Source organism: Plecotus auritus, assembly GCF_963455305.1.
Source record: "Plecotus auritus genome assembly, chromosome: 2".
Taxonomy (NCBI): domain Eukaryota; kingdom Metazoa; phylum Chordata; class Mammalia; order Chiroptera; family Vespertilionidae; genus Plecotus; species Plecotus auritus.
The window spans coordinates 228,330,224-228,344,028 of record NC_137771.1 but is presented as its reverse complement, the minus strand read 5'-3'; positions in this window follow the sequence as shown (position 1 = coordinate 228,344,028).

The window sequence follows — 13,805 nt, the reverse complement described above, 5'->3', positions numbered from 1 at the left end:
GGGAGCCGCCCGGGGCCTCTGGGAAAACCGGGAGCAGGCTCCCGCGAGTTCTGATAAGGACCCTTCCTCCGGCCCCCAAACGCGGGTCTGCAGGGTCGCTGACCTTGGCCCCGGTGCCCGGTCCCAGCCTAACCCCGCCCCAGCCCAGGCCCACAGCGGCCCCGTCCCATCCCGTCTTTCTTTCCCCGCCCCTCCCAGGCCCCCTCGGATGTCACTCACGGCCTCCGCCCGCCTCCTGCAGCCCCGAGCCGGCCGGCCGGGGCTCCCCGCTTCCCAGCGCTGGCAGGCTTCAGGGAGAAGAAAAGCAGCCGAGGATGAGAGTGGCAGCTTGACACCGCACTGTCACCGTGAACACGGCCCGCGCGTGACCCGGGCCCGCACGCCCCGGCCCGGTGCCCAATCGCAGCTGAGGCTGCATCTGCCGCGGCCCACGGGCCCGCGCCATGCTGGGCACCAGATGCCTCTGTTTCTGTCCCTCCTCCGCCTCCTGCCCGCGGCCGCAGCCCTCGCTTCATCTGTCCGCGCCGGCCTGTCGTTCACCGCCGTCCTCCCCCGCCCCTCCGTCTGCACGGCCCCCGGTGAGCAGCGCGGTGCTCCCTCTTCAGAGTCTGAGCCGACAGAACAAAGCGGCCCCAGGCCTGGGCAGGGGGACTCTGCGTCCGCCACACACGGGGACCAGAGCCGGGGACCAGGCGGGCACCGCCACGACTTCCCGCTGAGTGGCGCTGTGGGTGCTCAGGGCTGTGACGCCGAAGCACCAACTCGAAATGCCACGCGGAGACTTCGCAGTGAAACACGTCCACAGCCGAAACCGGTGTGGCTCAGTGGATAGAGCGTCGGCCTGTGGACTGAGGGGTCCCGGGTTCGATTCCGGTCAGGGGCATGTACCTTGGTTGCGGGCATGTCCCCAGCGGGGGGTGTGCAGGAGGCAGCTGATCGATGTTTCTCTCTCATCGATGTTTCTAGCTCTCTATCCCTCTCCCTTCCTCTCTGTAAAAAATCAATAAAACATATTTTTAAAAAAAAAAAAGAAAGAAACACGTCCACGGTGCCGGGAGGTGGCGGCGGCGGGAGGAGGGACCGATCAAAGCCAGCGTCAGCTGTCATTTCTTTCTTTAAAAAAATATATATATGTGTGTGTGTTTTTATTGATTTCAGAGAGGGAGGGAGAGGGAGAGGGAGATAGAAACATCAATGAGGCCCTAGCCCAGCGGTCGGCAGACTCATCAGTCCACAGAGCCAAATATCAACAGGACAACGATGGACATTTCTTCGGAAAGCCAAATTTTTTAAACTTAAACTTCTTCCAACGCCACTTCTTCAAAATAGACTCGCCCAGGCCGTGGTATTTTGTGGAAGAGCCACACTCAAGGGGCCAAAGAGCCGCGTGTGGCTCGCGAGCCGCAGTTTGCCGACCACGGCCCTAACCGGTTTGGCTCAGTGGATAGAACGTTGGCCTGCGGACTGAAGGGTCCCGGGTTCGATTCCGGTCAAGGGCATGTACCTTGGTTGCGGGCACACCCCAGTAGTGGGTGTGCAGGAGGCAGCTGATGGGTGTTTCTCTCTCATTGATGTTTCTAATTCTCTATCCCTCTCCCTTTCTCTCTAAAAAAATCAATAAAATATATATTTTTTTTTTTTAAAAGAAAGAAACATCAATGAGGAGAACCATGGACCGGCTGCCTCCTGCACGCCTCACACTGAGGATGGAGCCCACAACCCAAGCATGTGCCCTGACCAGGAATCAAACTGTGACCTCCTGGGTTCATAGGTCGCCGCTCAACCACTGAGCCACGCTGGCCAGGCAATTCAACTGAATTTTTATTGAGCTACAACCAGGTTTCAGGTACTGCGCTAGGTGTTAGGGGTACACGGGCGAGTGAGCCAGGGATCCTGCCCGCAAGAGGTTGACAGGGACACCAGGACTTGTCCCCAATTCATTGAAATGCAGTGCGGTACGTGGTGCACATGGGGATGCTGAGAGAAGCGTCAGTTCTGCCCGGGGTCCCAGGGAAGGCTCGCAGGGAGTGACGTGTGAGCTGAACCTTGAAGAGTTTAAAGGAAAAGGGGGGTGGAGGGAAGAAAGGGGACATCCAGGAAGAGAGGGGCCCTCACTCTTCCCACCACCAGGGAGTGCAGCCGCAGACACAACGCCGGGTGCCGGAACGGGCGCGGCAGCCTGTGGCCCTGCCCCAGGGCTTTCTGACACGGGAGCCCAGTGCTCCAGTGGCACCTCCGTGGAGGAATATGCTGCGAGTGCTCGTGGTGACCTAACAAATGGGGCTCTGAAGAACAGTATTTACAACCAAGCAGGGGCTCTGCGAGTGCTTGCTGAACGCACGCGTGACGCCCTGGCGGCTCTGATGACTCCAGCGATTCATGAGGCACAGCTCGTCTTCGGGACGGAAGGGAGAGGCAATAGACAACGGTTGTGTAACCTTGAGCTGCTTAACCTACTAATACAGACTTTATATCGTGGAAGGTCTGCTTTTCATTTTTTCTCCATGTAGATTCGTTGTAAAAAAAAAAAAAAAAAAAGGTAAGGGGGACTAGGTCTCATTTACGATGGAACGGGCTGTCCCTAGCGGTTCCGGGACAGCGTGGGAGGTGTCCTTGGTGCTGAATGACAGGCAGGGAGTCTGGTCATCACACCCAACATCAGCATCTGAGAAAAAGAGAGAGAGAGAGAGAGGAGGAGGAGGAGAAGGAGGAGGAGGAGAAAGGACGAGGAGGAGGAGGAAGGATGAGGAGGAGGAGGAAGGACGAGGAGGAGGAGGAGGAGGAGGAGGAGAAGGGTAGGTAGAAGAGAAGGAGAAGAAGAAGGAGGAGGAGGGGGAGGAGGAGGGGGAGGAGGAGGAGGAGGAAGAGGAGAAGGATGAGGAGGAGGAGGAGGAGGGGGAGGAGGAGGGGGAGGGGAGGAGGAGAAAGGACAAGGAGGAGGAGAATGGGAGGGAGAAGAGGAGAAGAAGGAGGAGGAGGAGGACACGTCTGACACATGACATATTCCTGGGGGAGGGGGGGACGTGCTGATCAGAGAAAGTCTGGGAAGAACAAGATTCTTAAAAATAAAGCCATGGTGATGCCCAGGGGTGGGGGCGCCTGAACCTTTCAGGGCTTCCTTGCGTCGTCGTGGGGATTAATTAGCCAATGTTTGTGCCTAATTTGGGAGTCACTGTGAGATAATCGTGTGTGAGGAGCTGTGACTCAGATGCTAAAAACGTTTTTCAGGGGGGAAAGTGCGTGTTAGGGTTTCTGATGCAGGGACGCCCGTCCATGGATTGTCGCACCCCGAGAGCACCCTCCTTCTGAACAATGTTGCGTGACATCTTGTCAAAATATGCTGCCGATTTCTTGCTGAAGATCCTTGGGTTAAAGTGAGGTTTGCAAAGTGACATTTTACCCTCCGGGTCCCTTGTTCCACACGCCCTCTGTCTGCCCTCCGTCCCACATGGAGGTTTTGCGTCACATACATTTTCATCAAAGTCAGCACGAGTGTTGTGTGCTCCCGTTTCTGTCCAGGTCCCGTGGGGTCACCCGGAATTGGGCGGCATCCACCAAGGGGGCGTGACTGTCACCAGAAATAGCACCGATGACGTGGCGGTGACCTGTGGCCTGGTCTGGCAGGCGGACGAGACCTCGACCCGGTGTGAGAAGCATGAAGTTGAAACTGGTTGACAAGATCATATCAGAACAGTCACCAAAGCAGCCCCGGCCAGTGTGGGGGTCCCGGTTTGATGCCCGGTCAGGGCACAGGCCTGGGTTGCGGGCTCGATCTCCAGTGCGGGGCGTGCAAAAGGCAGCTGATCCATGATTCCCTCTCATCATAGATGTTTCTCTCTCTCTCTCCCTCTCCCTTCCGCTCTGAAATCAATAAAAATCTTTTTAGAAAAAGAAAAAAAGAGTGCACCCCTCTTTTAGAGCAAGCCTCCGGGAGGACCAGCTGGGGTCCGAGAACGCCCAGAGCACATGGACCCACAGGGCCAACTGGTTCCACTGCTCCTGGAGGGCGCTGCGGCTCCCGGGCCAGGCGGGAGCCCGGGGAAACACCGCCCCGCACGGCATCACCAGAATGCACTCGCGGTGTCTCTGGCGAAGGCAGTGTCGCTGCCGGGCCACGAGCTGATGTCCTGCCGCCGCGGCGGGGGCAGGAGGCCTTCCCAGCAGTGTGCTGAGTACCCACAAGCCGCGGACATGACGGCGATTGCCCGCGAACCACCGCGGACGCTCGGCACCAGGAGGCCACCCGCCGGGTGTCGGGCACCCAGGGAGGCGCAGCCCGCTTGGGGTGGCACTGAGGACAGAGGCTCAGGACGCGGCCTCACCCCAGCCCACTGCTGTCAGGCGCGCTCTCCTGTCCCCGCTCCGCTCCCTGGGACCGGGTTTGTTAGGTTTACCAGCCGAGTCCGTGCCCGTGAACTTAAACGTGGGCCCCACCACGAAAAGCAGCTTCTTCAATTTTCTGTTCTTTATTCCCCACCCTCCCCAAACCCCCCAAAACGGACAAAAACTTAAGAAAGAAAGAAAAAAAACACACCTAACTTTCAAAGACTGAAATCTAGGGATTTGCATAATTCAGTATCGGCCTTGCCCGGCTGGGTGGCTCCGTGGGTGAGCGTCGACCTAGGAACCGGGAGGTCAGGGTTCGATTCCCCGTCAGGGCACAGGCCCGGGTTGTGGGCTCGACCCCAGCGTGGGGCGTGCGGGAGGCAGCCGGTCCATGATTCTCTCTCCGTTGATGTTCCCATCTCTCTCTCCCTCTCCCTTCCTCTCCGAAATAAATAAAAAAAAAAAACATAAATACATAAAAGTATCTGCCTTTGGAAGTTTTTTCCAAGGTTTAGGGGCCTTCCCTCTACAGCTGTGGGCAAACTACGGCGCGCGGGCCGGATCTGGCCCGTTCGGCTGTTCTATCCGGCCCGCGGAGCCGAAAGAGCGGAGGGTTCTCTTGCTCTCCCCTCCGCTCCTTTACTTTGAATTTATATTAGTTCACAAAACACTCCATCCATGCTTTTGTTCCGGCCCTCCGGTCCAGTTTAAGAACCCATTGTGGCCCTCGAGTCAAAAAGTTTGCCCATCCCTGCTCTAGAACATGCACGGACTTCTCGGTGAAGCAGCCCGCACCCAGCCCCAGCCCCAGCCCCAGCCCCAGAGGTCGCCGCTTAGAAACGCTTAGAAACGGGTAAATAAAACGTCCTGCGGCTGCTCTGGGAGGCGCTCCTGGCGTCTGTTTGTTCGTTTTGTGTTTCCTTCTCTCTCTGTGTGACCCGCGCGGGGTCTTCGCAGCTGCGGGCTCGCGCTGAAGGTGGAGGTAACGGGGTCGTTGTCCTGGGTGATTCCCGCAGCCATGCCAGGGCGGCCGCGAGGCCGTCGGATCACCATCCACGGGGAATCGACTTGTTTCTCTCTCTCTCTCTCTCTCTCTCTCTCTCTCTCTCTCTCTCTCGCAGTCGCCCACGTTGATAAACACACACACACACACACACATTTCATGCGGACGGCGTGCTAAGAATAATTGCCACCAATATTGATTGGCCCTCGGGGAGCCGGCTGCGTTTAAAAATTGCAGCCTGTGGACTCCCCGCGGAGGCAGCCTCGGGGGGGTGGCGGCTTCTTTGTGACACGTCCCTGTGTTTCACCTCATCTGTGGAAACCGTGCAGGGAGCACCCACGCTGAGCACAGCCGGCCGGAGACACCCGGCTGTAACCACGGCGATTCCTGTTCTGCCAGTCTCCCTGATGATGAAGTCCACTTCTTTCTTTCTGTTCAGAGTGTCTTTTTATTGATGTGAGAGGGAGAGGGAGAGAGAGAAACATCCATGATGAGAGAGAATCATGGACCGGCTGCCTCCTGCACGCCCCCCGCTGGAGATCGAGCCCACAACCCGGGCCTGTGCCCTGACCGGGAATCGAACCCTGACCTCCTGGTTTTTAGGTCGATGCTCAACCTCGGAGCCACACGGCCGGGCGTGATGCTGAAGCGCCTTTCTGAGGCCACAGGCCCTTCGCTTCCTCGCGTCCCCGTGGTCTTGCTGCGTATTGTCAGGGGCGGGGCAAGACGTGAGGTTTCTCTCTCTATCTCTCCATTATTTTGCTGCCGGTTCCTGGGGCAGGTGGTGCCCTCACGGGCCCTTGAGGTCCCTCCGGCTCAGTGTGAACCTACCGCAGTTGTGTTCGGAGCCTCTCCGTCACCCTCCGCGCCCCGCACGGGAGGCTGGGAGCCAGTTTCCCGAAAGGGCTTTCGTCCGTTCACGGCAGCGAGGAAAGCGCGCCGGAGCCTTAACCTCAGATCCACCTGATGAGGCTGCGAGGTTCAAGGGCGAGGTTCGAACGTTTCTGAGAGTAGTCAGCCAGGAAGGAAGCGTGTACCCTGCTCCTTCCTCCTTAAATCACACAGAACTGCGCTTTGCACCCACACGGACATATGTGGCTGATGATGGAACTGGAGGGTGTCACAGGCTGTGGCCGGGACGTGAGTGACAGCGGCGGGGAGCTCACAGCCGCTCTCCATCTGCCCGGCGCTCGCTGGCCCGCGTGCTGTCACAGTCCTTGCAAATCGCATCTTCCTCCTCCGTCCCCCTTCCCACGCTCCCCTTCCTTGAATTATGCACAGATTGAAGGGCAGCTTTCAAGGAGCCGAGGCCACGGCATTTAAAAAGGAAAGAAAACGGGAAGAACACGCAGCCACCCTCTCTGCTTTTTATCTGGTTACCGGAGGCCCGGTGCACGAAATGCGTGCCCTCGGGGGAGCGGGGAGGTCCCCTCAGCCCGGCCTGCGCCCTCTTGCAGTCTGGGGGCCCTCAGGGAATGTCCGACTGACGGCTCAGGCCCGCTCCCCGCCGGTCTAAGCCGTCAGTCGGGCATCCTTAGCAGCGCCGCGGAGGTGGGAGAGGCTCCGGCCACTGTGCTCACCGGCCGTGAGCCCGGCTTCTGGCTGAGCGATGACGCTCTCCCGTGGGAGTGCCCTGGCAGCTCCTGCATTGAGCTTCTGCCCCCTGGTGGTCAGTGCCCATCATAGCAACCAGTCATTCTGCCATTCGGTAGATTTGCATATCCTATCTAATAAAAGAGTAATATGCAGATTGACCATCACTCCAACACACAAGATGGCTGCCCCCATGTGGTCAAAGATCCTGCCCCCATGTGGACACAAGATGGCCACCACAAGATGGCCAGCAGGGGAGGACAGTTGGGAGGGACCAGGCCTGCAAGGGAGGGCAGTTGGGGGTGATCAAGTCTGCAGGGGAGGGCAGTTAGGGGTGACCAAGCCGGCAGAGGAGGGAAGTTGGGGGTGACCAGGCCTGCAGGGAAAGGCAGTTGGGAGGGACCCAAGGCTGCAGGGGAGAGCAGTTGAGGGATACCAGGCCTGCAGGGGAGGGCAGTTAGGGGTGACCAGGCCTGCAGGGGAGGGCAGTTAGGGGCAAACAGGCTGGCAGGGGAGCAGTTAGGCATCAATCAGGCTGGCAGGGGAGTGGTTAGGGGGTAATGAGGCTGGCAGGCAGAAGCGGTTGGGGCAATCAGGAAGGCAGGCAGGCGAGCAGTTGGGAGCCAGCAGTCCTGGATTGTGAGAGGGGTCCCAGATTGGAGAGGGTGCAGGCTGGGCTGAGGGCCCCCCCTCCCCTGTGCACGAATTTCGTGCACCAGGCCTCTAGTTTTATTATATAGGATTAGTTGGTGGGTTGGTTTTGTTTGCTCTTTGATGGTAGTTTTTCACTTTTATTGAGCATTTTACTTTGTTGTCATCCTGGGGTTTCTAACAAAGGGCCCTGATTTCACGAATCTAGGTCCTAACTTATGAGTAGGAACGTGAAAGACACAAATGCAACACACACACACACACACACACACACAGACACACACACAGAGACACACACACACACACAGAGACACACCGACACACACACAGACACACACACACAAACACACAGACACACACACAAACACACACACACAAACACACACACACAAACACACACACAAACACACACAGACACACACACACGATTTCACAACACACACACACAGACACACACACACGATTTCACAACACACACACACACACACACACAGACACACACACACGATTTCACAACACACACACACACACACACACACACAGGATGTCACTGCTCCACGTTTTGAAAATAGTTTTTTAAGTCACAAACCAGCTATTTCAACGAACACGTTCCTGTGCACTGGAGACCAGCAGGAAGCCATTCTAAACTCATTACGCCCCGACACAGGCACGGAGTGACTCAAACAGCAACGCGGCTTCCTTTCCTACCGGCCTGCCCCCTTTGTGCTGGAAACAGAGCGTGAGCAACGGAGATGCCCGGAGCCCTGGCCACGTGGGCACACGGTTGGCTCCGGCGCTGCTTTCGAAGCACGCATCGCACATGGCTCCCAGCTGCGTCCCCAGGGGTGCTGACACCTGTACAAAACATTGGAGGGCCTCGGTGGGGAGGCCGCGATGTGATCTGAGAACGGAGACGGAGCCAGGTCACCGTGCGTGGGCCCCGCTGTCCTGGCAGACGTGTGCTCAGTGATGCCTTGGGTGCGGGGTACGGGGGTGGGGGAGGCCTGGAGGTCCCGCGTCCTAACAGCTCCTCCGTGAGGCTGAGGTAGCCCGGGGGTCAGGTCAGAACGTGAGTGAAGTAAAGGAAGGAGCAGATCTCAGCCTGAGGTCCTGGGGCCCTGCGCCTCGGCGGGCAGGCATGGGGGCTCTGAGTGCCTGGGGGACCGTGTTTCAGAAGATGGAAATCGTCCTCCTGAATCCAGTAGGTGCCTATTTCAGGAGCCACCCCGTCTGATCCGTCCCCTGAGCCCCTCAGGAAAAGGCCAGGCAGGAGCGATGCGCACCCGCCCCCAGCTGGCCAGGGCAGCCTCGATGCTGACAGGACGTCTCTGCTGCATCAGCGTCTCCAGAAAAGCTGCAGCGGGGCCCAGATCAGGGTGCAGGCCCCGCCTCCTCAGCGGCCTTGAACTCTGCTCCCCAGGCTCCGCTCAAACAGCTGGAGCACCCTCACCGTGAGAACGAACACAGCACGCTCTCCGCTCAGTCCTCCCTCGCTCCAGAAAGCGAGAAGCAGGTCACGTAAAAAACAAACAAACAAAGTAGCCCTGGTTGGAGTGGCTCAGGGGTCAGGGCTCAGGGGTCAGAGCATCGGCCCATGCCCCGAAGGGTCCCAGGTTCCGGTCCCACGCCAGGGCGCATACCTGGGCCTCAGGTTCCTCCCCAGCCCCTGGGGCTCGTGCAGGAGGCAGCCCATCGGTGTGTCCCTCACATCGGTGTTTCTCTCTGTCTCTCCCCCTCTCTTCCACGATCCCTAAAAATCGATGGAAAATATCCTCGGGGGGAGAATTTTTTTTTTAAGAGAAAAAAAGGGCCAAAACCGGTGTGGCTCAGTGGATAGAGCGTCGGCCTGCGGACTGAAGGGTCCCAGGTTCGATTCCGGTCAAGGGCATGTACCTTGGTTGCGGGCACATCCCCAGTGGGAGGTGTGCAGGAGGCAGCTGATCGATGTTACTCTCTCATCGATGTTTCTAGCTCTCTATCCCTCTCCCTTCCTCTCTGTGAAATATCAATAAAATATATTTTAAAAAAAAAGAGAGAGAGAAAAAAGGATGCCCTGGCATTTCCGGAGCTGCGACACCAGGCAGCAGCCCGCCCGCCTTTCTTCCTGGAGAAACAGCGCCACCTTCAGGCCACAGTGACCGCAACGAGCAGTGGCGATGCGAGCTTTGGGGCCTCGTCCCACATATGTGGGTGGGGTGGGGGGCAGGGGGCGGCTGGGCTCCAATCAGTGTGTGTGGACATGGAGCTCGGCTGAGCCACAGGCCGCAGGGAACAGACGGTGACCTTGGTCTAATAACCAGCCCCCACAAAGGGAGTCGCCCCAGAGCAGCTCCTGGTGGAGGCAGGAGGAGTGGCGCCCCTGGACCAGCTGAAGCCCTGAAACCAGACCAGGACGCACCCCTCCTCTGGGCCGCAGGACGGCCCCACCTGCTCTTCCTTCAGCGCCACGTCCCCTGGGAGACACCGCTGGTGGATGCCGCTCAGAAAGTCACAGCCCGGCCGGCGTGGCTCCGTGGACAGAGCGTCGGCCCCAGGACGGAAGGGCCCCAGGTTGAATTCTGGTCCACGCATGTGCCTCGGTTGCGGGCTCCATCCAGGCCCTGGTCGGGGCGTATGTGGGAGGCAACCATCCATGTGTCTCTCTCACCTCTCTCTCATCTCTCTCTCTCTCTCTCTCTCTCTCTCTCTCTCTCTCTCTCTCTGTCGCAGAGCAGTCCGGCCAGGGCAGCTACAGGAAGCAACCGCTGAGTGCAAAAATAAGTGGAACCTCAAAGCGATGCCCCTCTCTCCCTCTAAAAATCAATCCATTTTAAAAATGACAGCGCCCACGCGTGAGTGAGTACCATTGTCCTCCCGGCCAGTGCTCCTGGAGCCACCTGCACGCGGCACAGAGCTGAGGGCTCCACACACTCACCCGCGTGGCATGTCCACGCTAGCCCTTGCCAGGCAGGCGCTAAGGTCCCCCCGTGGCAGCGCGAGGACACTGAGAACCAGAAAGCCCCGGCGAGGACGGTCTGCCTCCCTGCTGGGCGGCGCGGGCACACACATGCACGCGGTCCCCTGAGCGAGGAGGGCCCCCCCCCCCCCACGAGGAGGGGCAGCCACTGCCGCGTTCAGGCGTATCCCTCAGCCGGCGCCGCTCTGCCCGCTGCACCCGGGGTTCTCAGGTTAAGGCAGGTCAAGACCTCAGTTTACCCCTTTTTTTAAAAAATGAACTTTATGTTGTTGATAGTGTTAGATATCTCCCCCTTTCCCCTCCTTTACCCCCCTTCCAGCCCCTCCCCTCCCCCCAGGTCTTCACCCGCTATGGCCCGCGTCCAGGGCTGTGCCTATAGCACATAAGGTCTCTGCCTTATCTCCTCTCGTCCCCATCCCACATCGAGGTGTGTCAGTCTGGTCCATGGGCTGTGCCTATAGCACATAAGGGCTCTGCCTTATCCCTCTCGTCCCCATCCCCACATCGAGGTGTGTCAGGCTGGTCCATGGGCTGTGCCTATAAGGACATAAGGGCTCTGCCTTATCCCTCCCGTCCCCATCCCCACATCGAGGTGTCAGTCTGGTCCAGGGCTGTGCCTATAAGCACATAAGGGCTCTGCCTTATCCCTCTCGTCCCCATCCCCACATCGAGGTGTCAGTCTGGTCCATGGGCTGTGCCTATAAGCACATAAGGTCTCTGCCTTATCTCCTCTCGTCCCCATCACACATCGAGGTGTGTCAGTCTGGTCCATGGGCTGTGCCTATAAGCACATAAGGGCTCTGCCTTATCCCTCTCGTCCCCATCCCCACATCGAGGTGTCAGTCTGGTCCATGGGCTGTGCCTATAAGCACATAAGGTCTCTGCCTTATCTCCTCTCGTCCCCATCACACATCGAGGTGTGTCAGGCTGGTCCATGGGCTGTGCCTATAAGCACATAAGGTTTCTGCCTTATCCCTCCTGTCCCCATCCCCACATGGAGGTGTCAGTCTGGTCCATGGGCTGTGCCTATAAGGACATAAGGGCTCTGCCTTATCTCCTCTCGTCCCCATCACACATCGAGGTGTCAGTCTGGTCCATGGGCTGTGCCTATAAGCACATAAGGTTTCTGCCTTATCTCCTCTCGTCCCCATCCCCACATCGAAGTGTCAGTCTGGTCCATGGGCTGTGCCTATAAGCACATAAGGGCTCTGCCTTATCCCTCCCGTCCCCATCCCCACATCGAGGTGTCAGTCTGGTCCATGGGCTGTGCCTATAAGGACATAAGGGCTCTGCCTTATCCCTCCCGTCCCCATCCCCACATCGAGGTGTCAGTCTGGTCCATGGGCTGTGCCTATAAGCACATAAGGTCTCTGCCTTATCCCTCTCGTCCCCATCCCCACATCGAGGTGTGTCAGTCTGGTCCATGCCTCCGGCTGCGGGTCTCATTTTGTTGGCCAGTTTGTTTTGTTCATCAGACCCACAGGTGAGCGAGGTCATGTGATCTGTGTCTGCCTCGCTTTGGCTTATTCCACGAGCATCGTGCTCTCCAGGTCCCTCCGTGCTGTCCCCAAGGGCGAGCGCTCCCCCTTTTTACAGCCGCACAGCGTGCCACGGAGCACCTGTCCCACAGCCTCTATCCGCTCGCCCCGGTGGCCCCGGGCTGTTTCCGGCTCTTGGCCGTGGCAGGCCTCGGGTTCCTTCTTGGGAGTGTGATGCGCACACCGAGGACGGCCCTGCCCTCGCCCTCCGTCCTCCCGCTCCCACACCGCACGGGGCTTCTCTGAGCCAAGCACGTTGAACTCGCGGCCCGCGGGCCCCACGCGCCCGCAGCAAATACGCCGCGGCCCAGCCGATAGAACGGTATGTAAGAAACACTTCAATCAAATTTCCGTAACTTAATCTTTACAACATCCTGTTATACATAATTATTAATAACGAACTACAACGTGTGCTAATGACTGGTGACTATCATTGTGTTGCATATTCGTTTCCCTGTGGGACACCTAAATATGAAGGCACTGCCTTAGCCGGTGTGGCTCAGTGGAAGGAGTATCAGCCTGCGGACTGAAGGGTCCTGGGTTCAATTCTGGTCAAGGGCACGGAGCATGTGGGAGGCAACTCATCACATCAATATTTCTCGGTCTTCTCCCCTCCCTTCCACTCTCTCTAAAAATTAATGGAAAAATATCCTCGGGTGAGAATTTAATATGTATGTGCTAGAGGCCCGACGCATGAAATTCGTGCAAGGGTAGGTCCTCGCAGCCCCAGCTTCATCCAGAAGGTCATCCGGAAGGTCATTCCACTGTTTGGCCGTTCAGTCGATTTGCATATAATGCTTTTATTATTATAGACTAGAGGCCTGGTGCATGAAATTCATGCACGGGGTGGGGTGTCCCTCATCCCAGCCTGCACCATCTCCAATCTGGGACCCCTCGAGGGATGTGCAACTGCCCGTTTAGGCCCGATCCCGGTAGGATCGGGCCTAAACGGGCAGTCGGACATCCCTCTCACAATCCAAGACTGCTGGCTCCCAACTGCTCACCTGCCTGCCTTCCTGATTGCCCCTAACCACTTCTGCCTGCCAGCCTGATCACCCCCTAACCACTACCCTGCCAGCCTGATTGATGCCTAACTGCTCCCCTGCCAGCCTGTTTGCCCCTAACTGCCCTCCCCTACAGGCCTGGTCACCCCTAACTTCCCTCCCCTGCAGGCCTGGTCCCCCTAACTGCTCTCCCCTGCAGGCCTGGGTCCCCCCAACTTCCCTTCCCTGCAGGCCCAGTCGCCCCCAACTTCCCTCCTCTGCTGGCCTGGTCACTCCTAACTGCCCTCCCCTGCAGGCTTGATCGCCCCCAACTGCCCGCCCTTGCAGACCTGGTCCCTCCCAACAGCCCTCCCCTGCTGGCCATCTTGTGGTGGCCATCTTGTGTCCACATGGGGGCAGTCATCTTTGACCACATGGGGGCAGCCATCTTGTGTGTTGGAGTGATGGTCAATTTGCATATTATTCTTTTATTAGATAGGATGTATATGTATGTGCATGTGTGTATATGTATATGTATATGTATATGTATATGTATATGTATAAGTATATGTATATGTATATCTATGAGGGCACTAAATAGCTATTTATGTATTCGGGGTAAGGAACAGGGCCCGCAGGCAGAGAGCAGGCGTTACCCGAGCTGGGCTGAGGGCGTATCTGCGGTGACAGCTGAGCTGTTGTAGGGTGGAGCCTGCGGGAGGAGCCCGGCTGAGGCGGGTGAGGGCCGGGCCCTG